This window comes from Canis lupus, chromosome 12, assembly GCF_011100685.1.
Source record: "Canis lupus familiaris isolate Mischka breed German Shepherd chromosome 12, alternate assembly UU_Cfam_GSD_1.0, whole genome shotgun sequence".
Taxonomy (NCBI): Eukaryota; Metazoa; Chordata; class Mammalia; order Carnivora; family Canidae; genus Canis; species Canis lupus.
This window is the reverse complement of record NC_049233.1, coordinates 53,677,363-53,704,223: the sequence shown is the minus strand read 5'-3', so window position 1 is coordinate 53,704,223 and position 26,861 is coordinate 53,677,363. Positions and strand designations below refer to the sequence as shown.

General features: G+C 34.3%; 1 long non-coding RNA gene across 1 annotated transcript; it reads left to right on the top strand.

The window, feature by feature from the left end:
- Nucleotides 1-9,188: 9,188 nt before the first annotated feature.
- Nucleotides 9,189-25,501, top strand: LOC102151427. Its single transcript, XR_005367466.1, has 3 exons — nt 9,189-9,541; nt 10,286-10,729; nt 25,267-25,501. It is a non-coding gene; the product is annotated as an uncharacterized LOC102151427 (long non-coding RNA).
- Nucleotides 25,502-26,861: the final 1,360 nt, after the last annotated feature.

Sequence of the window (26,861 nt, the reverse complement as noted above, 5' to 3'; positions counted from 1 at the left end):
TCAATTATGATTCAATTATGAAAATATTGCTTTATAATTATTATATGAAGTAGATTCAAGAGATATTAATGACTCCTTCAAATATTAACTTATATAGGGATTTTAATGAATCAACAGCAATTTAAAACAATTGTAACAGCAGTAACAAAAAAATAGACACCTTTACTATATGCTAAACTAACAAGTTTGGTATCATTATTAAGCCATGTTTTTCTCTATACTGTTCTACCACACAGATATTCCCATCCTCTGTAACACAGGGTAACTCATGAAACTATAATTTTACTTCAATATGGTTAAATCTCCAGTTGTTCTCTTCAGACTCAGGTGTTTTTCTCCCTTTACCTGCTATACAAAGAAAATTGGGTTCCATCGTGATTTTTATGGCACTTTTGTAAGAATGCTTATTTATTTCCTTGTATTTTAACATGCCCAGAGGCTCCATGCTCTATATCTGCAAATTTACATTTAGGTCTAGTTATTTAGAAATAAATGAGAAAATAAATAAAATGTGTAGGATAGATGCAAGCAGATATACAGCAGAGCAAAACACATTTTGATTCTTGAGTAGAAAACATGGGGAATTTTGTCATCTTCAATTTACCTTGCTTCATTCTGACCAAAACTTTCTTGACACAAATAATGATGTGTAGAATGGAGATGTGGTTTGTGGAACAGTTGCAACTTGTGTGTATGTGTGGTTCCCCGCCGCCCCCGCCCCGAAGCAGGATATAAGCACAGATGCCATTCAGTTGGAACACTGACTATAAGTTGAACACAAAGGGTCCTGACCTCATTGAAACAGTTATTTATGGTGAGACAGTGTCTGCAAATAGCATCCATTAGGACTAAATGCCTAACGTATGAGATGGGGAAAAGGCACCTTCACACAAAAATGTAATATCTAGATTAGGTGCCTGTTTCTGAAATTATTGAGTTTAGTAGGAAAAAAAAAAGTTCAATTTGCTCTCAGCCCTGAGAGCTACACAATGCATTCTCCTATCTCCAAAAATCAGCTCTGGGTGGAAAAGATACAATTTTAGTAATAGAAGGAATGCTAATATTGAATGGATTTACTTCAAATTTTTCTCTACAGAGGGTTTTCCTCTGAAATCCTTTCATATTCTAAGACATGTCTTGGCAACACACATGCACCTTTTACATGTGCAAGTAATCCTGATATACAAATGTTAGAATGTGCAGAATTGAAAAATATATTGAGTGATTAATTTTACTATATCTGCCAAAATGTTAATACAAATGTCAAAATTCAGGCTGAGGAACATATTCTTCTTCTTCAATACCATCAGCTCTTAAAATGTGATAGTGGTATTAAGCTTTAAGTGAGAAATTCAGTTGAGGAAGGAAGGGTGTGGGTTCCAGGCACAATTTAGGGACATGTTACACACACATACACACACATACACACACACACATTAGTCATACATGAGTTCAAATACTGTGTTATTATATATATTGCAGTTTAGTGTTTATCAATAACTTAATTTTTTTCATTTCTAATACTGTTGTATAAAAAGAGGTGCTTCAGATACTGGGAAAAATTAGAACTGCCCCTGCATTGAAAAGCACAATATTTTGCTCTTCATATTCAATGGCTCAAAACCTGATTCTCTATGCTTCTCTTATCTTTTATAATGAAAACAGTTGGTTCTTCCACTATTGCACATAACACCTAATTAGTGCTCTGAAATAGGGATCAAGACACTGGTTTAAGTCCCTTCCTTTGGCAATCTATTATTACCTGGAGGAATTTGTTATATTTCTATGTACCCAGATCAGTAGTACATGAGAAATCTTTTTATATTGGCATGATTTTGTGAAGCACTAGCTGGAGGTTTTCCCATTTTTTTGTCCTACCTCTTTATAATTGAATATGAGGCACCAACAAAGAGTGACACATATAAATTTCCAAATATAATAAAATTGCTTGGTGGAGTTATAACTAACTTCACATACTGTAGAATATGCAATTATAATATGCTGGAGTATGAATATTAATAATTTGATGTTAGAATCTGGCTTGACTTTATTAATTGAACACAAAGTCTAGGTTTATTATTATTATTATTTAAAGATTTTTTTTATTTTTTTAAAGATTTTATTTATTCATGAGAGAACAGAGAGAGGCAGAGACATAGGCAGAAGGAGAAGCAGGCTCCATGCAGGGAGCCTGATGCAGGACTCCATCCAGGGACTCTGGGATCATGACCTGAACCAAAGGCAGATGCTCAAACCACTAAGCAACCCTGGCATCTATTATTATTATTGTTATTATTGTTATTGTTATTGTTATTATTATTATTATTATTATTATTATTTCTGCTTCTATTTATTTCTCTTTATCCTTATCTTCATGATATATGATTCTTAAGAGTTTGAATCTTTTAAATTTTCATTTTATGTGAACAATTACACTTGATTTGCTCAGCACTTTAACAGCCTGTCTACTCTGACTTTTGGTCAGAAAGATAACTCTAACTTTTGTGACATCTGTTAAATACCTGTATTGCATGCTATCACTAACTTTGAGTTAAATATGCAGTTTTAATATTTGTCAAGTAAAGGCAATACTTGATAAAATAGTTTGTCTCTCAGAGAAAACAATGTAACATTTTGAGAGGTTCAAGAGAAAGGAATTATTCAAATAAAAAAATACATTTTGCTTCTACCAGAAATAGTAAACTTCCACTAGAAAAAAAATACAAGTTATCAATATACAGCAACTCAACATCATCTTATGGCTAGGCTAAAATATGTAGCTATCAGAAGTAAACAGAGGGAACTTCTTTTAAGGACATTGACATTTAATTCTATTTGAGACTTGTTAAAGGTCATTCAATTTCTTTGCTTGCATTTTGCTTTCATTATCTTGCAAGCTACTTTGCTGAATTAATTCATTTAATACTGTGAAGATGAAAATTGATTTGTATCAGATCATCTCATTCTGCAGATAACTTGCTAATTTCAGAAACATTTCATTCTTATTTGTAATGAGGAAGAGGGGGATGGAAAAAAAAACTATGAGAATGAAAAGATCAAGGAAATTGGATATTCTACGAAAGACATTATCTTCCTGAGTTTCTTTTGAAAAATGACCCTATCTTTATTTTGTTATAACAGTTAATGTAAGAAGGAGATGAGTGCTATAAAAACCTGTTTATCAAAAAGCAAGAGAAAGAAATAAGAGTATAACCACTACTGGAAACATCACTCTCAGACCCAAATAAAAATATCAGGAGAGATCTAAAGTATGTTTTCAAGCTGAGAGCAGCACAGCAAACATGGAGGAGGTAAAATTATCTCTATAAAACCTTATAGTTACAAATGCAAACAAAAGAGGAGTGTAAAATTGATAAGAGAATAGAATGAGCATGATTAGATCAATTCTATTAAAAGCTATGAAAGACAATAAGTGATTCAATAAAAGTAATCTGCATCCAGGTTTGCTCAGTAATCCACTGGAGGTCTTTGTCAAAATCTTTTGACAAGCTAATTAAAAGCAGACAGTTATGCAGCATTTGGTGTTTACCTTTGTGAAATGAATCAACTCATCTTCAAGTTCCTATATTCATATTTTCTCTATTGCCCTGTCATGGTGACCTTTATGGTACAATACTATGAATAAACTGAATATTCATCAAGACAGACTCTGAGTCACAGTGAAAATAAAATGGCAGAAAAAAAATTTAACCAGCATTTAATTCAATGAAGCAAACATTCATTTAAACAATGAATGTGTCCTGGACATTGCACAGAGTGACAGAGGCACACAAATAAAAGTCAAAGTAACTGCCCTTGAGGAGCTCCTGATACACCAAGTATTTTAAAAATAGGGTAGTCTGAATTTTTCATTGTATTTTGCTCTTTAAATTCTTTTTCTGAGATAACGAGAGATATTTTCCTCAGGATAATTATGTTCCTTTTATAATACTGAATTCCTCTTAGCGATTTATATTCATAACAAACAAATCCCAGAAAGGCTACTAAAATAAGGAAAAGGTAGGGAAAAAGGCTTATTTTGTTTTGTTTTTGGTTTTAATACATATTTTGGAATAATTTTTCAGTGCTTCCATAGGATAAGCTGATGCCTTGAGGCTAATATGGTTTATATTTTCCCTGGTGCCTGTCAAATAAGTAGAAAGTAAAATCAACTCTTTCACCAGTGACGTCCTCCAGGGCCAGTTTTGCTTTAACAAACTCCTCCTATCTAAAGATTCAAAGTAGGCCAACTTTTCTTCTGATAATCCATCTCAGACTCAGGCTCACAACTAGGCCAGAAAGCTTGGCCAGGCTAGGTTGTTTCTCCACACTGCCGTTTTTGAAAAATTGTATTGAGAGATTTTGAGTGCTTTGAAAAAAAAGGAAAGATTGTATTGCGAGATTTTGAGTGCTTTGAAAAAAAAAAATCTTGACAATATATTTTAAATAAAATGAATAAGAATCTGACTAATGTTCAATTAAAAAAATTAAGTAAGTAAAAAAAAATTAAGTAGATCTAAGAGAATCAAAAATAACATTTATTTTGTTTAACTTTGAATATTTTAAATCTAGAAAGAGTCAGTGCGAATATTTAAGGTAGAGTGATGTTTCCACGTTCTCGGCATTGATTCTTCAGTAAAAGTTTTTAAAAGGAAGTCTAGGCAATATTTCTACAACATCAATGTTCTTTTTTTGTTTTTGTTTTTGTTTTTGTTTTTGTTTGCTATAATAGACCACAAGATAACACTTACTATAGTGCCAGCCCCAATACTAAGCACTTCACAAATGTTACTTTATTAGATTCCCTCAACAGACTTATGAGGCAGGTAGAGATACTATTTCCATTTTGCAGATCACAAAATTAAGGCATCAATAAGGGGAAGTAACACATTCAAATGTCATCTATCACTGGAAGATCTGAGATTTTAAACCAGGGAGTCTGTCTACAGGTTCTTAGTTCTTAACCAGACATACTGAAGCTGCTAAGTGTAAGTTTTGATATTGAGATAACTTTTGTTATGATCTATTTTTACTTTAATCAAAGTAATACATGTATAGAAACCTACAAACAATAATAATAACTAGCAATTTTAAGGTCATTCCTACTTATTTGATTCTTAATGACCCAAAGCAACCTCTTTTAGTTTTCTCTTTTTTTTCTGTCATTTATCTATGTAATTACATATATCTATTTTTTTTTAATTTATTTATGATAGTCACAGAGAGAGAGAGAGAGAGAGGCAGAGACACAGGCAGAGGGAGAAGCAGGCTCCATGCACCGGGAGCCTGATGTGGGATTCGATCCCGGGTCTCCAGGATCGTGCCCTGGGCCAAAGGCAGGCGCCAAACCGCTGCGCCACCCAGGGATCCCCCATATATCTATTTAAAAATAAAACAATGCCTATACCTACTGTTCTTTCTTGATTTTTAAGTACATGGTATTTCCTACCTGCTACAAAGAGAGGAGAATCAGTACTTTCATATCATAGACACAAGCATGCATCCACTCCTACCCTCCCAAACAATATTTCACTTTTTTGTTAGATCAGTACTCATAATGACATCATACCATGTAAATCTTGGATCTTCTTAAGTGACTACAGAGATTACATTTTCATACCTGTACAACTTTTAATTTTCCCTGAAGTTGCTAATTGACTCATTTCATCTGCTTAGATTTCTAAGGACCTACCATTAATTCATTCCCAAGTATCCTGACAAACTATAAATTTCCATATAATCCAGTAAAACACGCAGTTAATCTGCCAAGTGCTTTTATTTCCTATCCCTGGTGACTTCTCTTTCTTGGAGTCGTTTGCCTTCCTGCCCTGATCTGCCCTGGATGGATACTAATCACAGGAAGTTCTCTCACTATGATTCTGAGCAGCTGTCTCCTGTTTGTCTGAGTTTGATCATTGTTCTTTATAAGAATTTTCAATGAATTCCCTAGTTTTAACACCACCTTCAAAAGCAACTCACCTTTAAAAGCATCTGATTTCACCAAATTCCTGGACTTTCCAGAAATAATAATGTAAGCAAGTGATAATAACCCTGATTGTCTCTCACATATGCCTACTCCCATTTTCATAAGCATAGGCTTTCTCTCTTCTATTAAATTATATATATGTATACATACATTATACATATGTACATATATAGATGTACATACATATAGATGTACATGTATGTATATATACATATACACACATATCCCAGAGAGGTTGAAACCAGATAAGCCAGGTGGATCTCTGAGTTAAGGACACAGAGCTGAGATTCTGAGGAGGCCAAAGTGGCTAAAATTCACAGAAGAGAGTAATATATTCAGCTATATGGAAATGCAAGATCAATACAAAAATCAATCACATTTCTATATACTACCGACAATCAAATAAAAATTGAAAAGAAAACAATAATACATATACAATCGAATAAAAAAACCATGAAGTACATACAAATTTGACAAAAGACGTGACAAACCAGTATACTGAAAACTACCAAATCTAGACATACCTAAGTGCATGGAGAGCTTTACCCTGTCATGATCAGAAGATCCAATATTGTTATTGTAAGTCTCCCAAATTGATCTATCCATTGAATATATATTTCAAATTAAAACTCATTAGGCTTTTCTGTATTTGTGTTGGTTTTAATAGAAACTGACTTGCTGATTTTAAAATTCATACAGAAAAAAATTTAAAAAAATAAAATAAAATTCATACTGAAAAGCAAACAGTTCAGAATAGCCAACACATTTCTGAAAAGGAAGAACAGACTTGAAGAGCTAACAATAATTGATTTCAAGACTTATCATAAAGCTACAGGCAATAAAAACTTCATGGTAAAGACAAAAGGAGAGACACTAAGACAATGGAACAAAATAGTCTAGAAATAGACCCATACTCATATAAACAATTGATTTTTGATACAGTTACAAAGATGATCAATAGAGACAGAATAGTTTCAACACTTGATGCTGAGCTCTTTAAATATACACATGCAAAAAAGTTTAACTTTTCCCTACCTTGCACCATATAAAATATTCAAAATAGATAACAGACCTAAAGGTAAAATATAATACTATAAAAATAATGGAAAATTCATAAGACACTTGGGGTAAACAAAGAATGCTTGCAGATGACACCAAAAGCATGATCCTCAAAAGAAAAACATTGATAAAATGTATCAGATATGATAAGAGATACATGAATAAAAATATATATGGAAAGAGAAAGAAAAGAGAATCTCAAACTCAGTAATAACACAAGCAATCTAATTTTAAAAATTGGTAAAAATCTTGACCCAATACTTCAAAAAAATATATAGAAGGCAAATAACCACATGAAATGTACTTGACATCATTAGTCACTAGGAAAATACAAGTTAAAATCATAATCAGATTCCACTATATATTTATTAAATTGAGCAAAATGTAATATCTGATTCTGCCAAGTGCTGTCAAGGATAGGTAAAACTTGAGCTCTCATATACTATTTTTTTCATATACTACTGATGAGAATGAAAATGGTCCAATCACTTCAGAAAAGTTTGGAATCTTCTTCAATTATTAAAGATTCATCTGCCAGATAACCCAGCCATTCTATCCCTAGGTATCTTATCTATTCAAGAGAAATGAAAGCACATGTCTATACTAAATCTCATGCATCAACGTTCATAGCTGCTTAATTTTTAAAAACCTGAATTTAGAAACAACTGAAATACCTATTAAGTAGTCAAGGGATAAATTGTGTTATATCTACACATTGGATTACTACATAGCAATTAGAAGAATTAGCCATTGACACAGCAACAACATGGGTTGAGTAAAACCAAACCAAACAACAACAACAACAACAACAACAACACAGATAAAAACCAATATATTATGTGATTCTACTTATATAAATGTCTAGAAAATGCAAACTAATCTAATGATAGAAAGCAGATCAAGGGTTGCTTTAAGAGAGGCAGAGGCTATTCCCCTACCCCTGTTTGTAGCAGGGGTAAAGAAGAGAGGGATTACAAAGGCACACAAGGGCTAGAATTCACTATCTAGATTGTGTTTATGATGTCAGAATATTTCAAATTATACACACAGTGCTAAACAGGCCGATAAAAAAGTATGGAATAAAAAATAAGGGAAAAATTACTCTTTGTTTATGCCTTTTAAAATTCCAACATGTTAATGTTGTTTTTTGTTCCTTTGTTTCTTTGTTTGTTTGTTTTTGCAAGGAGGGGTTGATGAAGGAGAAATTCTAAGTGATAAGATAAGTGAGGTGCATAAGATAGGCATCTTGACCTATCATTAGGCTACTCTTGGCCTTCAGGTGATTTGATTCATCATAAGGAAGATCATCTGTTTGTATGCCACAGTTAGCTGTGAGTGACTGAAATCACAGAAAGCAAACCCCTGGATAATGGGGAACTACTATATAGCCTATCTCTTGTGAGAAATGCTATGCGGGACACTGAGGAAATTGAAGAAAAGTTACTTTCTGATACCCTCTAAATTACTTTCCCTGGCACCTTCAAAACTTGTGGATATGGTAGGAAATGGGATTGTGAAAAAAAAAAAAAAAGCATTATTATTTGCAATGCATTGTGCAAAAGCAAGGTGATCTTATCATTTAGCTAAGTGAAGGAAGGATATGGATTAGAACCAGGTTGTTATAGTAAGATTCAGGGATAAGCATTCTACATAGACAACAGCGAAAGGATTCCTGGAAAAGAGGCTCAGTTTTTATTTTATTTTATTTTATTTTATTTTATTTTATTTTATTTTATTTTATTTTATTTATTTTATTTATTTACTCATGAAAGACACAGACAGAGAGAGAGAGAGAGGCAGAGACACAGGCAGAGGGAGAAGCATGCTCCATGCAGGAGCCCCACGTGGGACTTGATTCTGGGACTCTAGTATCTGGCCCTGGGCTGAAGGCGGTGCTAAACCGCTGAAAGAGGCTCAGTTTTATAGCTGTATTCTTAGATGTTTCACAGTAGCAGAAAGGGGCCTTGGATGCTACTGGCCCTAACTCCTCAAGGTATATAGGCAAATGATGAAACTATATGAGTTGAGGTCATCTGTCCATGGTACCTAGTCACAAAGAAATAACCAGGCTCCTCTTGAGAGGTGAATACCTACTGAGTCCTTGCTTGAATCTCATTTCACTGCATCCAATGCCTCTGCTTAGTGGTTACAAGTCCTAACTTTGCAGCCAGACTGCCTGAGTTTGCATCCTTGCCTCTACTGCTTACTAGCTGTAACCTTTAGATATTAAGGTCATTCATAATAATTCATGTCTGTTCCTTTCAGTTATATGGTAGGATCACACCTCTTTAAAAGTTGGTATGACCCTGTGATATGTTGTAATCTGAAATGTGAAAAGAGCAACATATGTCACTTCTGGGAAGAAGCTTTAGAATCCAGTGCCTGATGAGTCATGTCTGTTTCCTCTTGTCAAAGTAAGAGGGGAAGCTATTGTCCAACTGAGGCTTTAGTCAGATTGGATCCTTGAGCAACAACAGACAGCATGGATTCTTCCCTGTAAGTTTACTAATCTGCAGTATTAGGATGAAACTTGTTTCATCAATCCCCTGAAATTTGTGTTTGTATACCGCAGAATAAACTAGTTAATCCTCATAAATATTGTATGTGACCTTGGGCAAGTTGTTTAGCCTCGTAGCTACTCTGTTACCTTGTCTGTAAAATGGGAGTGACAATAGTATTTACCCTGAGTTTTTTATGTGAATTAAATGAGAAAATGCATGTAAAGTTCGAAGAATATGCCAAGTACACAGTAATTTTTATTAGTGATAATTTATTATTATCCTTTGAAAGGTTGAAAAACTCAATGATTTCCATTCATATTAAGCTACTATTTAATGAATACTCACTATAAGCCGGGTAACATAATGATACTTTACATAAAATATGAAAAATCACCATCATGACAACATTGTAAAACTTAATTAGCATTCTAGCAAGTATTCAGATCTACACATTCCATTCAGGAATACTGAAAAATATTTGTGTGGCTTTGTTGTTGGCAGTATACGTCCTATTTTGATTGTAGCAAATGTTTAAATTTTCAAGTGTTCATTAGAAGGACTTAAGTGAATCAAAATATACGGAAGTGGGTTATTCTCGACGTGATTAGAGTAGATTTTAAGCTTGGTTAGACCTATTCTGGCTGTACTAACAAACTGAGTCAAATGTGTGGAAGGATTTACATGCAGTAGAAGTTAATTTTTTCCTCATATGTCAATGATGCATCTATCCTCCTTGTAGTTATTCATGGACCCATGCAGAGACTCTGTTGCATTGAACAAAGAGTGTCCAGAATCACCTTGGAGATTGTCTCCATTCAGCATTTTGAAGAAAGAACAGCCACAAAAAAAAAAAAAAACAGCCCCTAAAACAACAACAACAACAACAACAACAACAACAACAACAAGAGCAACTATGACAACAACACCCAAACAAACCATAGAGGAGTCTACCTGGGAAGTTTTCATGGGCCAAGTTTAGGAGTCAAATACATCATACTCATCATGCTCATACTCTTCTGACTATGACTTCATCCCTTCATCACAATTAAGTGAGACCTAGAAGAGTATTCTAACAATGTGCCCAGGAAAAGCAGCAAACATAGATTTGTGTGATGTATATACCAATATTTGCCTCAGCTTTTTAGACCCTGGAATCTCTGAGTAAAGAAACTATCCACTTAAGGTAGCTCCTAACAGAATAATCCTAACATACTTATTTCAACATTTTCAGCTTGCTAATGTTCTTTTACTTCATTCATTCTCATTTTCCTCCTCAAAACAACCCTCTGAGGGGTAAGAGAGGTGTTATTATTATTCTACACTTAAAGTGGAAAGAATTGAAATAAGGGTTAAGAGTCCCTGGGTCAAATGGAGCAGAACTACTTAATAGAGAAATTAAGTGGATGTAGTTAAAAGGGATAAAGTGAAGCTATGTTAGAGTCTCAAACCTCAAGAGAGGGCTCAGGCAAGACCTACTTTTAATAAGCCTTCATTCTTAGGGACATTTTGTTATGTATAAACTCACTTCATATTAAACTTAAAGAAAAATGGTCATATGAGATTGATGTGTTATACACTTAAAATTACTGTACTTAAAAAAATCATGCATATATACAATCTGATAGTCTTTTATTGCCCATATCTTCTCCAAAGATTGATTCATCCTAAGTAGATGAAAATAGGAAGGAAATTATAATTTAATGAGCAGGTGTGTAGTTATAAAGAATTCTGTTAGTAGTCTGCATATATTATCTCATTTAAAGAAAGATTCTGTGCAACAATATTACCTACATTTTATACATGTGAACCTTGAAGGTAGAGAGATTAATGTTTCTCAGGAATTACAGTCAGGAATGAAATTCAGGAAGATTACCTTTTTCCTGCAATAGTGGTGATAGAAAGCTATGGGGATTGTTCTGGACATTCTGAAGGCAATTTTCCACAATAATTATCCCATAAATGGCAGAATGTTTACATAAATCTATACCAGGTACAGTTGCCAATATTGGCCTTAGCAAAACCCGATGTGGAAGGCTAAAATATTAAAGGAGTCCTGTTATGTTGATAGGCTAAGAGGTCAAATGATAAAACACAACTTCAATCTAACTCAATTATTAAAAATAACCTGTAAGACGATGGAGAAGTTAATTCTTGGGTAACTTGCATCTTTAAGCATAGTTGGTCCCTTCAAGTCCAGCTGGCTGATTCCTGTATTTGGTAGTGCATGCATCCCATGTACCCAAGCTGAGACCATGGCAGAAGGATGAGTCATTCTTCAGAGAATGGGCAGACAGATTGTGGATGCAAAATTCCAAAGAGTAGATCTGGAATTGCTTGCCTTTTATCTACTTATGTTTTGAGCAAACCATTACATTTGTAAGAAAAACACAAGTAATCTGTATTATCATTCCAGTTATCTTGTGATTGCTGATGAAAACCTGTATACTTTGAAATTATCTTAGTCTCTGTCATTCACTGGCTGTATGGTGCTACTCAAGCCACCCTCTTTAAGCCTGTTTCCTCACCTGTTAAAGTGAGAGAATAATACCCACCTTCAAGTCAAGGAGATTAGAGATATTTTTTTTTAAATATGACAAACCATTTATAGCACATAGTAATACTCATTCAATATTTATAGTTGTTATTGTTAACATTGGGATGGTAACAATGGTAATGATGATGATGATATTTGGTCTCCAAAGCCCAACTCATTTTACATACCAGAATATCTTTGCAGTGGTTATTTGCATTTAGGCCTAATAAGTTTAAAATTAACTTACATGTACTGAAACCTTTATTTTTGGGAAAACGTTTTCAAACATATCATCTCATTTGACCCACAAATGATAATTCTCATTTTAGAAGTGGAGTCTAATACTGATGTCTCAGAGCCAACATTATGACTCTTCCAATGCTATTCCTACTCTACCTCAACATTTCTATGACAAACATTTTTCAGTACTTAACATAAACATGACATTGAGCTAAAACTGATCCATCAAACTCAATTATATAATTTTACTCCAAACTGTGTCACTATTCTCTATTCATCCAAAGCTGGGCACTGCATACATGTGGCACAAATGAATCACAGTAAATTATTTCCCCAGAATAGATTTAACACTGAAGGGAATTTATTAGTTAGGATGGATTGAATAAAAGGCCTAATGAGGCCTCTGAATCCTAGAGTGGGAAGAAGCAGGAGCACATTTTAGATAATGCATTTACTCTCGGAGATCAAAGAATATAATCTCAGAGAGGGGGAAAAAAGAGTGAACATTTAAAAATCAATCACAAAGAGTGCTCTAACGTAGGAACAAAACAGCGCAAAGAGAGCTGTATGTCCATTGTGATGACATGGGTCAGTAGAGACAGACTAATAAGATACCAAACAGATAGTAACAGATAAATAAAACTTGTTTTAGTGTTTGCTTGGTAGTTGGTCAGTTGATTATATCTAAAAGATACAAGAGAAAGCCAGTATTTTCAAGTTACCCATTCTGGAGATCAGCAACATTGTTTAAACTCAGGATTTATAAAAGCCTCTCAATAGACACACAATTGCAAAGGTTGACTGGCCCAAATACTTTAAAGAACATGGAGTTATATAGAGCTTGAAAAACCATCTGTTATGTAGTCATCCCTAGAGTCCTCATTCCCTTAAACCACATGTGAGGTCTCTGCTCTGGGAGCACAAGCAAAGATCCAGTGTTCTAGGCATAAAACCCTAGGTGTTCTCAACACTCTGTAGTCTAGTGGGAGAAACAATCTTCATATTTAGAAATTAATTGGTAATGAGTAGGCTGGACTTTCTGGCCAAAAGGAATGATCTGGAATTCGGGAAAGGATGCGGTCTGAGAAGAGTGAGGCAGAAAATACCATGCTGGCTGTACCCCAAGGGTCCAACTCATGTCTGGAGCATTCATCAGGGTGTAGGTCGATGTCTCAATTCCAAGTTCTGTTATTCAAGAGCAGGCATGGAATACAAAAGCTGCTATTATGCTGTTTCATTGAGTCAGAAGGGCAAACCTTGAGTTTGCCAATTTTTCTGAAACCAATACTCAAAGTTGAAAAAGTCTAAGACAAAATGGGAAGACCACCAAAAAAAAATGCTAGTAGGTAAGAACATGTTGGTCAGATTAGCAGATAAAGAGTTCTAGTTTAGGAAGAACTATAATTTTTCTATGTTACCTTGAATCACAACTCTTTTTTCCATATTATATTGTTTCTTTAGACTAAACAGAAGAGTCATTCGTAGGATTTGAATTCATTTCCATGAATATATTTCATGTAAACTATTCAATTCGGTTTATATGTAATTTTACGAGGTGAATGTTATTACTATACACTTCTGTGCAGATAAAGAGTTTGAGGTTTATGTAGGTGAATGGCAGCCATTAAAGAGTGATGCCAGAACTAGATTTCATACTCTAGAAGCTTCCAACTTCACTTCCCATGCTACTTCTCTTGCTGTTTTATCTCTTCCCCTTTCTTTTTCTTCTTTAAGGTTGAATTTTATTGGCTTCAATTCCTATTACAAAATGACGCATGTTAATTTGTAGTAGAATAATAAAGCATATTTTAGCAAGAAGAATATTTAAACTGCATAATTTCGTCACCTAAAGATAATTGTAACTAATATTTTGATGTACTTCGAACATTTTACCTGTGAGTCTGGGTATGTGTGTTCGTGTATGTGTAGGCTTAAGAGTGCAAAAGTGTCATCATAAGTGCATACCAATTTGGAAACCTATTTTTAAACAGTATTTTTCAAATATTTTCCACATAATTATATATTTTAATCTTCAGAATATTTTTAGAAAAATAATATATTTCCCCGTTAAAATTGCAAATAATGCAGGAAGATATGCACAATGAAAACCAAAAAATCCACAAATCTTCCATCATAAACACTGTTAACATTTCCATAAATACCTACTGAATTTCAATATGTGTATGATTCAATACATGCATATACATTATATATAATATGCTTTATATTACTAATTTTTATAATCTGTCTATATTATATTCTATATAAAATAAAGTATGAAAGAAAGTGAAAAATGTGAACTCCTTTAATAATGAATGGAGTAACGTGAAGTCCTGTTTTGTTCTTTTTGCGGGGATGGGAGGGCAGAGGGAGAGAGAATCTTAAGCAGGCCCCATGCCCAGTCCAGCATGAAGCATGACATGGGGCTCAATCTCAGAACCCTGAGATCATGACTTGAGCTGAAACCAGGAGTCAGATGCTTATCTGACTGAGCCACCCAGGCACCATTGAGAAATCCTGGCTTTAAAATCAGGTTACATGGAATCAAATCCAGTTGGTCTCCACTGTAAAATAGAGATAGCTATATATAACCTCAAAGATTTCCCATAAGTACTCAATGTTATTGTATGTAAAACCCTTAAAAGAGAATCTTTGCATGGTCACAAAATGAAATGTTCAATAAATATTAACTGTTATTATTGTCATCACTGTTTTCATAGCTGTCATGACTGTAATTATTATATATTCAAACAATGCTAAACTGATATTAAGTGTTTTTTTTTTTTTTTAACATTTTCATGTATATCCAATGTACGACCATAAAGGACTGCTTTTATGTCCCTTGGGAAAAAATAAACACTTTGACAAATAAGTCCTTTATAGGTAATAATTATCTGCAAGAGCTAGAAAGATTCATTGTAATAATAATTAAAAAAAAAAAGGCTTGGGTAATCAATTAGGATTCTTCTGTTTCTCAAGGTCCTCATGAGAGAGAAGCTTAGGTCAGTGGTGATTAGTTTAAAGTTGTCACCAGGTGATTAGTGAAAGATTGAATATCTGCAAGGTTACAGGAAATCCTAAATGTGACTTTCCTACATCTCAGCCTCCCACCAGGTGATGATAAAATTCTGGGATAATTATCTTTTATAATAACCTTTTATAATGCCTTTAGAAACCCATGTTTAACATCCGGGTTCTGGATATAATTTCTTACTAAGCCACTGGAATGATCTTATTACTCTTCCACAATTTATAAGAAGAAATAACCAGACATCACTCATGCACAGTTATATAACATTAATGAAATGGTCAGGCTGTAGACAAGAGCTATGCTGATTCTATAAGATGGAAGAGAAACCAAGAACTTCAGTCCTGGGTTGGACCTATCACAACGTGCATTTTTGTCTTCCTTACTGCCTATATTTCTCTAATTTATTCCCTTGGATAAATTCCTAAAGAGGGATGTCTAGGTGAAGTATTATATATATATATGTTATATATATAACATATATATATAACATATATTATATATGTATGTATATAGTGTGTGTTGGTATCATTGGTAAACTGTATTATGAAAAAGATTTGTATTTCTATGCAAAGTTTGGAGAGGAAGGTATCTCTGCATTTTGTGCTAGGATGGGTACCATGCTAAGCTTGCCTCCTGCCATTTCTGTGGTACACAGTTCCCCTTCAGAGAGATTTCTCTAATTTCAAACTATCACCACATGGCAGTCACCGTGAAAGCCTTGGTTCAGGCTCTTGTCCACTCTCTCTCAAAACTCAGAAATCCCCAGACAGTCCCTTCTGGCACCTCTGTAGATGCTAATCTACCTTTACTTATTCCCAGAATTGTCTAACAAAAATCACAGATAGTAGGCTTTTACAGCAAGAAAATAATTTTCTTAAATTCTTTCTGAAATGATATCAAGAAGCAAAATGTCCAATTGTATTGTCTCTACATAAAGCTGAAAGAAAATTACCCTGCAGTAACTGATATTTATGCTCTCTAAAAGACGACTGAAGGGCATGCATTTATCATAAAGTAACCATCAAAACTCTACCTTAAATCTTGCCATACTGCTTAGTACAGCTTGTAATTATGAAAATTGCACGCTATTGAGTTTTATGGATTAATATTTTTGGCCTAGACCCATATATTCTTACATTTTATAATTTGCATACCAGAGCAAATTCTTCTTTGATAAGAAATGTAACATAATGTCCTAAATTTATCAAAGTATATGTTTAGTCTTTTGGGGTAATACCATTAGTTTGAATCCATGCTTCACAGGATTTAGGAAGAACTATATACATTAAGTGCAAAAATATGATACATGGGATTTTTTTTTTCTTTTGCAACAGAGAATTGGCCTCTTGAATTTTTCTCTAGAGGACTGGTTCTCAGAGGACAGAGGCTCTCCACTTATAAGGAAGTACCCTCTTCTTTATCCCCTTTGCTTTACACCTTTAGAGGGACAAAAATAATAATAGTAAGGTTCAGGAAGGAAGAAAAAAAAAAAAAAACAGTCAAAGGCGAATTAAGCCTGCTGCAGAAGACCTTATTTCCCAGAGTTCAAAAGAGTCTATAGCTCCCTCAAATTATCACCCTTCACCAGAACTTTAACTAATATTCTGGAATCAAATGAATAGCTTTTGTGGCAACAAATCAAGTTATTTAGCTATAGACTCTTCATTTCTCCCTCAAAAATCTGTGGCATCTGTATGCAGCTGGTTTAAGGAAGACTAGATTTGTGTTCCTACTTTTGTCTTCTTTTCTTTTCCAAATATCAAAACTTTTATATGATTAAAAAAGAAATTGGGGTATATTTAGAATTATATGCTACTATAAAGTCACCATTCATATTTCTCTTTTACACACACACACACACACACACACACACACAAATTGTTTGATCCCAAACTTTATCTAGCAACTGGATTCAAGCCTGCAGCAGAGCAGCCTCAGCCTCTGAGATAAAGCCTGGACCTACGCAGGGTATAGACAGGAGGCTGTTTGATTGTCCCCACTGTTTAGTACTGACTCGGTATCAGCACTGCACCTGCTCTGTCAGTTTTTGTGTTGTGATTTCACTAACCTTTTTGTCTGTATTAATAGAGCTATTCCGCATTGCTCTTTAACCACAAGTTAACTAACTTCTTTATGATGAGATAATCATATTTCTCCACATCTTTAATTTTAAATTCATTCATAAAATTCCCTTGAGGGCTTTTGTCTTCTACACCAAATAATTATACAGTCATTTCTGTTTCTCCAAGTAATGCCAGAAACCATGTACTTAAGGTAGATACCACACCATGATATAATCACAACATCAAAATTGAGACAGGGTGGTTTAAGAGATAAATAGAGTTGTAATCTGAAACGTGCTACTATTTCCCATAGTTGGGAGGTGCTAGGAAGGCACAAATAATGCATATGTGCTTGTTATTAACTCTAGGATACACCAGGAGCTGGCAATACAGTATCACTCATTATTTTTGAATCTATTCTGCAGGTATTTTTAGTCACTAATAGGTATTTTAGTAGTGATACAGCCAACATGGAGTAACTAGATGAAAGAATAGTATTGCTTTATACAGTCATATATTCATACCAATGATAAACAGACTCAAAATTTTCCGTCACTCAGTGATTCCATTTCTTTGGTTTCTAAGGTGCCCCTTTTTTGGCAGAACAAAAATATCAGTTTGTTTCCTGTGAGGATTTTTAGTGGTACTCTATTGATAGAATAGCCAGATGGTGAACAGTCACTATTAGACCAACTCTGTGAGCCTCAGCTTCATCCTTGTGGTTAATTTTGTGTTAAGAGGACTTTTCTGGAACATACTTTTGCGTGCATCAAAGGTTCAAATGCAAATCTGGCAAACGAAGTTTTTCTTTAGTATGAAAACTTGTGTTCAGTTTCTCATAAATGATTGATAAGAAACAGTTTAAACAGAATGATATAATAGTCTCAGGACAGATTATAAAATGAGAGGCAGAAGGAAATATGATGGATGACAAACAATATAGGAGTTAGTTGATGTAGGGGGACTCTGGATGTGAAATCTCGCACTATCTCAGCTGTTATTCGCTGTGCCTTAGTAGCCCAGGAATAACAAACATGCCTAACTCTTGGTGTTGTGTTAAGGATTAAGTAAGTTAATATGTGTTAAGAAGAACAATAGCTGGCATTTGGAAACATGCTATTAAAATTAGCTACCATTTCTTTTTTTTTTTTTTTTAGCTACCATTTCTTTATAGTTTCAGGACTTTATAGTTTTCAGAACTTAAAATTTGACCCTTCCCTTACTGAAAGGGAATGTGGAATCCTACCGCCACTATTTCCTTTCCCCCTAAAAAAAAAAAAAAAAAAAAAAAAAACTTCAGTAGATTCAAATATAATGTGCACCTTCCCAGAGTATGTACAGTAAATGAGATACACCTGTCACTGAATACATTGCACAGTTGATTTTGTATGTGTTGTGGGGGGCAGGGGCAAATAATTCTATTCTTATTTTCTAACCTTCTAGACTGACAGAGATCAATAGAGAAGGTTTCTTCCTTTTGTCTTTGTATGTATACAGTAGGTGTGTTTACTTATTACTGAGAACTCTCTGAGAAGCTTGAGGATTTTTTTCCAGCCTTATGAAAATAAAATGAACATATACTGTTATACGAGTTTAGGTTTACAGGGTGATATTTATGCACATATTTATTGTGAACTGTTTACCACAATAAGATTATACATCCTCCATCTCACATAATCACCATTTTGTTATTGTTGTTGTTATGGTGAGAACATTAAAGCTTTACTCTCATGGCAACATTTAAGTTTATAATACGGTATTGTTAACTACAGTCATTATGCTGTACGTTAGAGCCTCAGAATTTATCTTATAACTCAAAGTTTGTCCCCTTTGATCAATATCATCTCATTTTCCCCACCCTATAGATCCTGATAAGCCACCACTTTATGCTCTGCTTCTCTGAGATCAATTTTTTTAAAATTCCATAAATTATCCTTTTTTATCTGCTTATTTCATTTAGCATAGTGTCCTCAGGGTCCATCCATTGTGCTACAAATGACAGGACTTCTTTCTTTTTTGTAGTATATGTGTGTGTATACACATATTCACACATCATATATTACATATAATTTTTTAAAAGATTGTATTTATTCATGAGAGACGGGAGAGAGAGAGACAGAGAGACAGAGAGACAGAGAGACAGAGAGGCAGAGAGGCAGAGACACAGGCAGAGGGAGAAGCAGGCTCCATGCAGGGAGCCCAATGTGGGACTCGATCCTGGGTCTCCAGGATCACACCCTGGGCTGAAGGCAGCGCTAAACTGCTGAGCCACCCGGGTTGCCCTATTATATATAATTTTTATATAAAAATTCCAGTATCATTTTCACAAAAATACAAAAAAAAAATCCTAAAATCCATATAAACCCACAAATACCCTGAATAGCTGAAACAACCTTAAAAAGAACAAAGATAAAGGCATCACACTTCCTGATCTCAGACACATAGATCAATGGAACAAAATAGAAAACCCACAATAAGCCACAACTATATGGTCAATTAATCTTTAACAAAGCAAGAAAAGGGGATCCTTGGGTGGTTCAGCGGTTTAGCGCCTGCTTTCAGCTCAGGGTGTGATCCTGAAGACTAGGGATCGAGTCCCACATCGGGCTCCCTGCGTGGAGACTGCTTCTCCCTTTGCCTGTGTCTCTGTCTCTCTTTCTGTGTCTCTCATGAATAAATAAATAGAATCTTAAAAAACAACAACAACAACAACAACAACAAGGAAGAATATCCCATGGGAAATTGTCTTTTCCACAAATGGTGTTGGGAAAACCAGCTTTAAATAAACACTACTTAATGGGACGCCTGGGTGTCTCAGTGGTTGAGTGTCTGCCGTTGGCTCAGGCCATGATTCCTGTGGTCCTGGGATCGAGTCCTGCATCAGGCTTCCCTCAGGGAGCCTTTTTCTCCCTCTGCCTATGTCTCTGCCTCTCTCTCTGTGTCTCTCATGAATAAATAAATACAGTTTCTAAAGATTTAAAAAATTAATAAGTAAACACTACTTATTAAAGAGGCAATCTTTTCCTCAATGAGCATTCTTGGCTCCCTTGTCACATATTAATCAAATACATATATGCATGAGTTTATTTCTGAGCTCTTGATTCTAGTCATTGCTCTATGTGTCTGTTTTTATGCCAGTACTATACTGTTTTGGTGACTATGGCTTTGTAATATAATTTGAAGTCTGGAATTGTGATGCCTCTAGCTTTGCTTCTCTTTTTCAAGGTTGCTTTGGCTATTTGGGATGTTTTGCGGTTCTATACCAATTTTTGGATTTTTTTCCAGCTCTGTGAAAAATGCTGGTGGTATTTTGATAAAGATTACATTAAACGTGTAGATTGCTTTAGGTAGTATGGCCATTTTAACAACATTTGTTCTTCCAGTCCATGAGCATGTAATGTCTTTCCATTTCTTTGTGTCATCTTCAATTTCATTCATCAGTGTTTTATAGTTTTCAGAGTACAGGTCTTTTACCTCTTTGACTAGGTTTATTCCTAGGTATCTTATTGCTTTTGGTGCCATTGTAAATGGATTGATTTCTTATTCTCTTTTGCTGCTTCACTGCATTGAATCCATAGCTGGCTTTGGGCAGTACAAACATCTTGACAATGCTAACTCTTATGATCCTTGAACATAGAATATTGTTCCATTTATTTATATCTGCTTCAATTTATTTCATCAGTCCTGTAATTTTCATTGTAGAGATTTTTCACTTTCTAGGTAAATTTATTCTTAAATATTTTACTGTTTTGGATGATATTTCAAAGAGTATTACTGTCTTTATTTATTCTCAGATACTTTGTTGTTCATGTATAGAAACAAGACTAATATTTATATGTTGATTTTGTGTCTTGCAACTTTACTGAATTTGTTGACTAGTTCTAACAGTTTTTGGTGGAATATTTATTATTTTCCATATACATATATGCTGATGATAATATCATCAGCAAAAAGGGACAATTTTACATCTTTCTTTTTATTTGGATGCCTTTTTTCTCTTTTTCTTGCCAAATTCGTCTGGCTAGGACTTCCAGAATTAGGCTGAATAAAAGTGGTGAGAGTGAGCATACTTGCTTAATTCTGGTTTAGTAAGAAAGTGTTCAGTTTGTTACCATTGAGTATGATATTAGCTGTGGGTCTAACTAACATTCACAAACAATATAGGAACCAAAGTGTTGCTTCAGATTATGCTGAAAACCTGTTCAACACTGTCAATGAAGTCCACTTACTTTGCATCTATCTACCCTGTCCTTCTCACAAATAACTGGCTTCATCCTAAGGCTGGTTTTACTCAAGTTTCCAATACGGGTGTCAGAATCTTTCATGAATGCCAATAGTAGGAAAAACATGTGTCTTTGTTGTAATATTCCCAGAGAAATGGAGGTCTTAACAAAGACTCAAGTTTCAGACCTACACAAGTATATGACAAAGTGCATGGCAGTGCTGTTTTTCCAAGTAAAGGAAATGAGAGGAAAATTGATCAATGGAAAACAGTTTTGCACATCTTACAGTTTTACACATCTTAGGATAACAAACTAACTTTTTTTTAGCAGTATTTTTTGAGGATTTTTAGTTAGAAGACTTGGAAGATAAAATTATGTCTCTCTCCAGAACAAAGAGCAGGTTATCCTTAGCACTTCTCCCTCTCATACCCTGGTCCCGATCCACCAGAAAATATGTTAGTTTTACCTTAAAATATACAGATAGAATCTCTTCCATATTTCTGTGGTTGACACTATGCTCCACTACGTTTTGCATGAATTACTGCAGTTTCCTTGTTTCTACCTTACCCACTCACCCATCTACAGTTATTTGAAACACAGAATGAAATTTGTCTTTAAAAAATATATTAGTAGAAGATTAATACTACTCAAAACTCTCCAATGACTCTCCATTAAGCAATTTCCGAAGTATTTAGAGCAGCCTACAAAGCCCCACATGCTCTACACCTGCCCACTCTCATTACTTCTCTAACCTTATTCCTTAATACTCTCCTCTTCATTCATCCTACTCCAGCCACACTGCCTTCCATGCTGATCCTAAGGCATGCCTAGAACACTACTTAGGGCTTCTGCATTGCCTGTTTTTTCTTTCTGAAATGTTCTTCCTCCAGCTATCTGATGGCTAACTCCCTCACTTTTTAAAAGTATTCACTACTATATCACCTTCTTGACTCCTGACTATCTTACATTTACATTTCCCTTCACTCCCAGCCCATCCTTTATTGTTTCTTACCTCTTTTTTCTTGCTTCCACATTATTAATCACCTTCTATCATGCTATATCATTTGCTAAACAGAGTCTTTATTCTTTTCCTATAATTTGAAGTCAACAGGACACATTTTTTGCCTATGTTTTTTTTTTTAAGATTTTATTTACTGATTCATGAGAGACACAGAGAGAGGCAGGAGAGAGAGGCAGAGACAGAAGCAGGCTCCATGCAAGGAGCGCAATATGGGACTTGATCCTGGGACTCTGGGATCACGCCCTGAGCCAGAGGCAGACAATCAACCACTAAGCCACCCAGGCATCCCTTGTCTATGATTTTACTGATGTTTCCCAACACCTGGAAAAATACTGCACCTGTTATCAGTGCTCAATACATAGTTTAATGTACCCCCCTCCAATTTTCTGTGGAAGAAGGTAAGATATATATAAAATTCCAGGTCATAATTGCACTGTTCTTTTGCTTTTCTTAATAGAAGGATATTTTAACACTGTACGAGAATGCTCCCATCAGTATAAAACCCTTTTGGTATGATTTAAGTTTTGAATATACTGTTGGCTATGACCTAAGCATATTTAAGGTCTCAGATAGAAATGACCTTTCTTCTAAAAATCACATTGGGCTGATTAGCAATGTCCCTAACATTGAAGATAGAAAATATAAGCCCCCTGTGGAATTTACAGTAAATGTGTCTTCTCTGTTTGTTGCACATTTTCCTGTTCCTCTTGGAAAAATATTTAGCAAGTTTCAGGTTACAGCTTTCTATTATGCTCTTAAACAACCTGTCTCCATTTTGATTATATGGTTATATCATAGTGTTTTATTTGCTTTACGGAGGAAGAGTCTGTACAAGTTTGGGAAATTGCAAAAGTGTATAATTATTTAGATTGGAAAAAGCACAAAAGTATCTTGACTAAGGCAGTAAACATTAGGGAAATACAGATATATGATTAGTTTTTCATTGCCAAAAGAGGAACTAAACAAATAGCAGTGTAGAAATTAAATTTCATGTTATTATTTTAACAAAGTAAAAGTTAAATTGATGAACTTTGGGGCCAAAGTTCATTTCATAATGTTCCTGTGTTAATCAAAAAAACCTTAAATCTAGGGTTTAAAACAGCAAACACATCTAAAACTTAAAAAAAAAAAAGAAATTGTTGACTTCATAAAGCAATATGTGGTGATAAGATAATTAAATTATACTGTCTAAGTTTTTTGTTTTGGTTTTTGGTTTCTGGTAGTTAATGTACAATCTTACCAAATATATGTGAAATTTCCTGGCTCAAAGCAAATGCTCAATAAATATCAGCTCCTTTTATTAACTTGCTTCTATGCACTCGTGCCAACATTCAGTATTAAAATAAAAAATTCCAATGTGAAAAGTAAAATAAGGTATTTGTATTGATTTAATGTGCATTTCTTTGTGATTAAACATTTTTTCCACAAGTTTATTGGCCATTAGTACTTTTTATGTTCCTTGCTTAGGTCTGCCTTTTATTTTTCTAATAGAGTGTTTATCTTTTGATTATCGATTTCTTAAAACTTTTATAGAATAAGAATCTAAAGCTTTGATTAACACATATGACAAACATTTTCCAGTTGTTTATGATATCTTTTTCTCTTTACTTTTGGATAATTACATTTTTATATAGCCAAATCTATCAACCTTTCCTTTGGCAAAATACTTAGTAAGACCTTCCCCAGCTTGAGATCAGATATATATTCTCCTACACTTTTTAAAAGCTATTTTCTGGGTTCATTTGTTATATTAAATCTATCCGAAATGTATTTTAAAAGAAACTACAAGGTAAGAATCATCTTGGTTCTTTTCTAAATAGACAGCCAAACTGTATGAGCTTAATGACATGATATTTATCTTCTAGAACTCAAACTAAGCTGTAATTGTCATTATTTGGACTTACTGCAAATAACACAATTCTTAATTCTTAAATGTCTAAAATAAAGACGTGTGCAATAAAAATTTATTTTAAGATTTAATTACTCAATGCATTTATTTAAGTTCTGGATGAAGAAATCCAAAATGTTCACATTAAATACATTCTATGAATGTATTGATGTGAGAATATTACTATTCTAGAAATTGATAATAAAAATGATACTTTATAGAAATAACCTCCTCGAATTAAAATAAAATTCAATGAGGTAAGAATAGACAGGTTAATTAGTGGAACATAATATAGAGCCCAAATACAGGCCTACACAAATATAGTGAGCTGATCTTTAACAAAGGAATGAAGGCAATTCAATGGAGAAAGGATAGTTTTTAAACAAATACAGCTGGAAAAAGGCATCCTTGTGAAAAAAAAATGAGTCTATAAATGCATATTGCTAGTGAAAGAAGCCAATCTGAAAAGACTACATACTGAAGGATTCTGAAACAGGGACACTGAAGGGATCCCATGAGAGAAAAAGTTTCTTTTTTCCCCTTTGCTTCTTTTCCGACTTCTATTCTTGTTAGGACCTGCACCCCTATCCTACTGTATACATATCTTGTGATGCAAATAGCATATGTTCTCCTTGTAAGTGACAAGGAGTTAGTGATTCTTTGGAATAAATAACATCTAAGGAAGGACCAATGAGCCAAAATTATCATATGTGCATTCCAGATCACAGGAGTCAGCATCCTGATGCCAAGACCCCCTGCCTCCAAGGAATCACACCTGGACATTCATCTTTGTTCTAGCATGTTCCTGGATGCCTGAGAGAACATGTACACCAGACATCTACTCTCAATAAAACAAACAAACAAAAAAACTCAGACCTTGAACAAAGATGGAACTCCTCCTTTCCTTTCTGAGTCTCCTGGACACTGACTCCATCTGTTATATCCTTTCTTTCTATATCTTTGGTAAACTCTGCTTTCAACTCCTTCTGGCTCACATTTGATTTTTATCCTGTGTGAAGCCAAGGACCCTCTTGGCTGTTCCTGGAGGACCTCCTCTGGGTACTTGGACCCAGACTGTTAGCATTAATTCCAACTATATGACATTCCGGAAAGGGCAAAACTATAGAAATAGTACAAAGGTCAGTACTTGCCAGGGTTTAGTGGGCGGGGTGGAGCCAGGGAGGGGTGAGGATGTATAAGCATAGATCAGAATTTTTAGGGCAGTGAAAATACTTTGTGTGATACTATAATGATGGATGCATGTCATTATATATTTGTTTAAACCCATAAAATGTAACAACACCAAGAGTGACCCCTAATATGAATTATGGACTTTGGATGACTATGATTTTGCTAGTATAGATTCATTTATTGCAACAAATATGCCACTCTGGTGGAAGATATTGGTAATGGAAGAAGCCATCCATATGTAGAGGAAGTGGGTAAACAGAAACTATTTGTACCTTCCTCTCAATTTTTATGTGAACTTAAATCTGCTCTAAAAAAGTCTTCATATATAAGGGGAAAAGGTATCTAGACACATTACACTTTTCACAAAAAAATAACTCAAAATTGATCACAGGTCAAAATATAAAAGGTAAAGCTATTATGTAAGTCCTAGAAAACAATGTAGGAGAAAATCTAGATGATCTTGGATTTTGGCAGTGGATTTTAAAGAAAACCAGACAATCCATGAAAGAAATAAATGATAGGTTGAATTTCATTAAAATTGAAAACTGCTCTGCAAAGACAGTCAACAGAAAGAGAGAATAAGCCACAGACTGGAAGAAAATACTTGCAAAAGACATGTCTGAAAAAACTAAAATCCATTATATACAAAGAACACTTAAAACTCAATAATAAGAAAATGAACAACCCAATTAAAAAATGGGATAAATATCTGAACAGACACCTCATCAAAGATTATATGCAAATAGAAATTAAACATATGAAAAGATGGTCCACATCACATGACAGTAAGGAATTAAAAATTAAAATAACAATGAGCACTACACATTTATTAGAATGACTACAATCTAAAATATTGACAACACCAAATGCTAATAATAGTGTGGGCAAAAAATCTCTCACTCATTGATGATGGGATGCAGAATGATGCAAACACCTTCAAAGATAGTCTCTTATAAGACTAAACATACTCTTACCATATTATCCAGCAATTGCACAACTTGGTATTTACCCAAATGAGTTGAAAACATGTCCATACAGAAAACTGCATATAAATGCTTATAACAGCCTTACTCATAATTGCCTAAATGTGGAGGCAACCAAGCTGTGATTCAGTATGTGAATGAA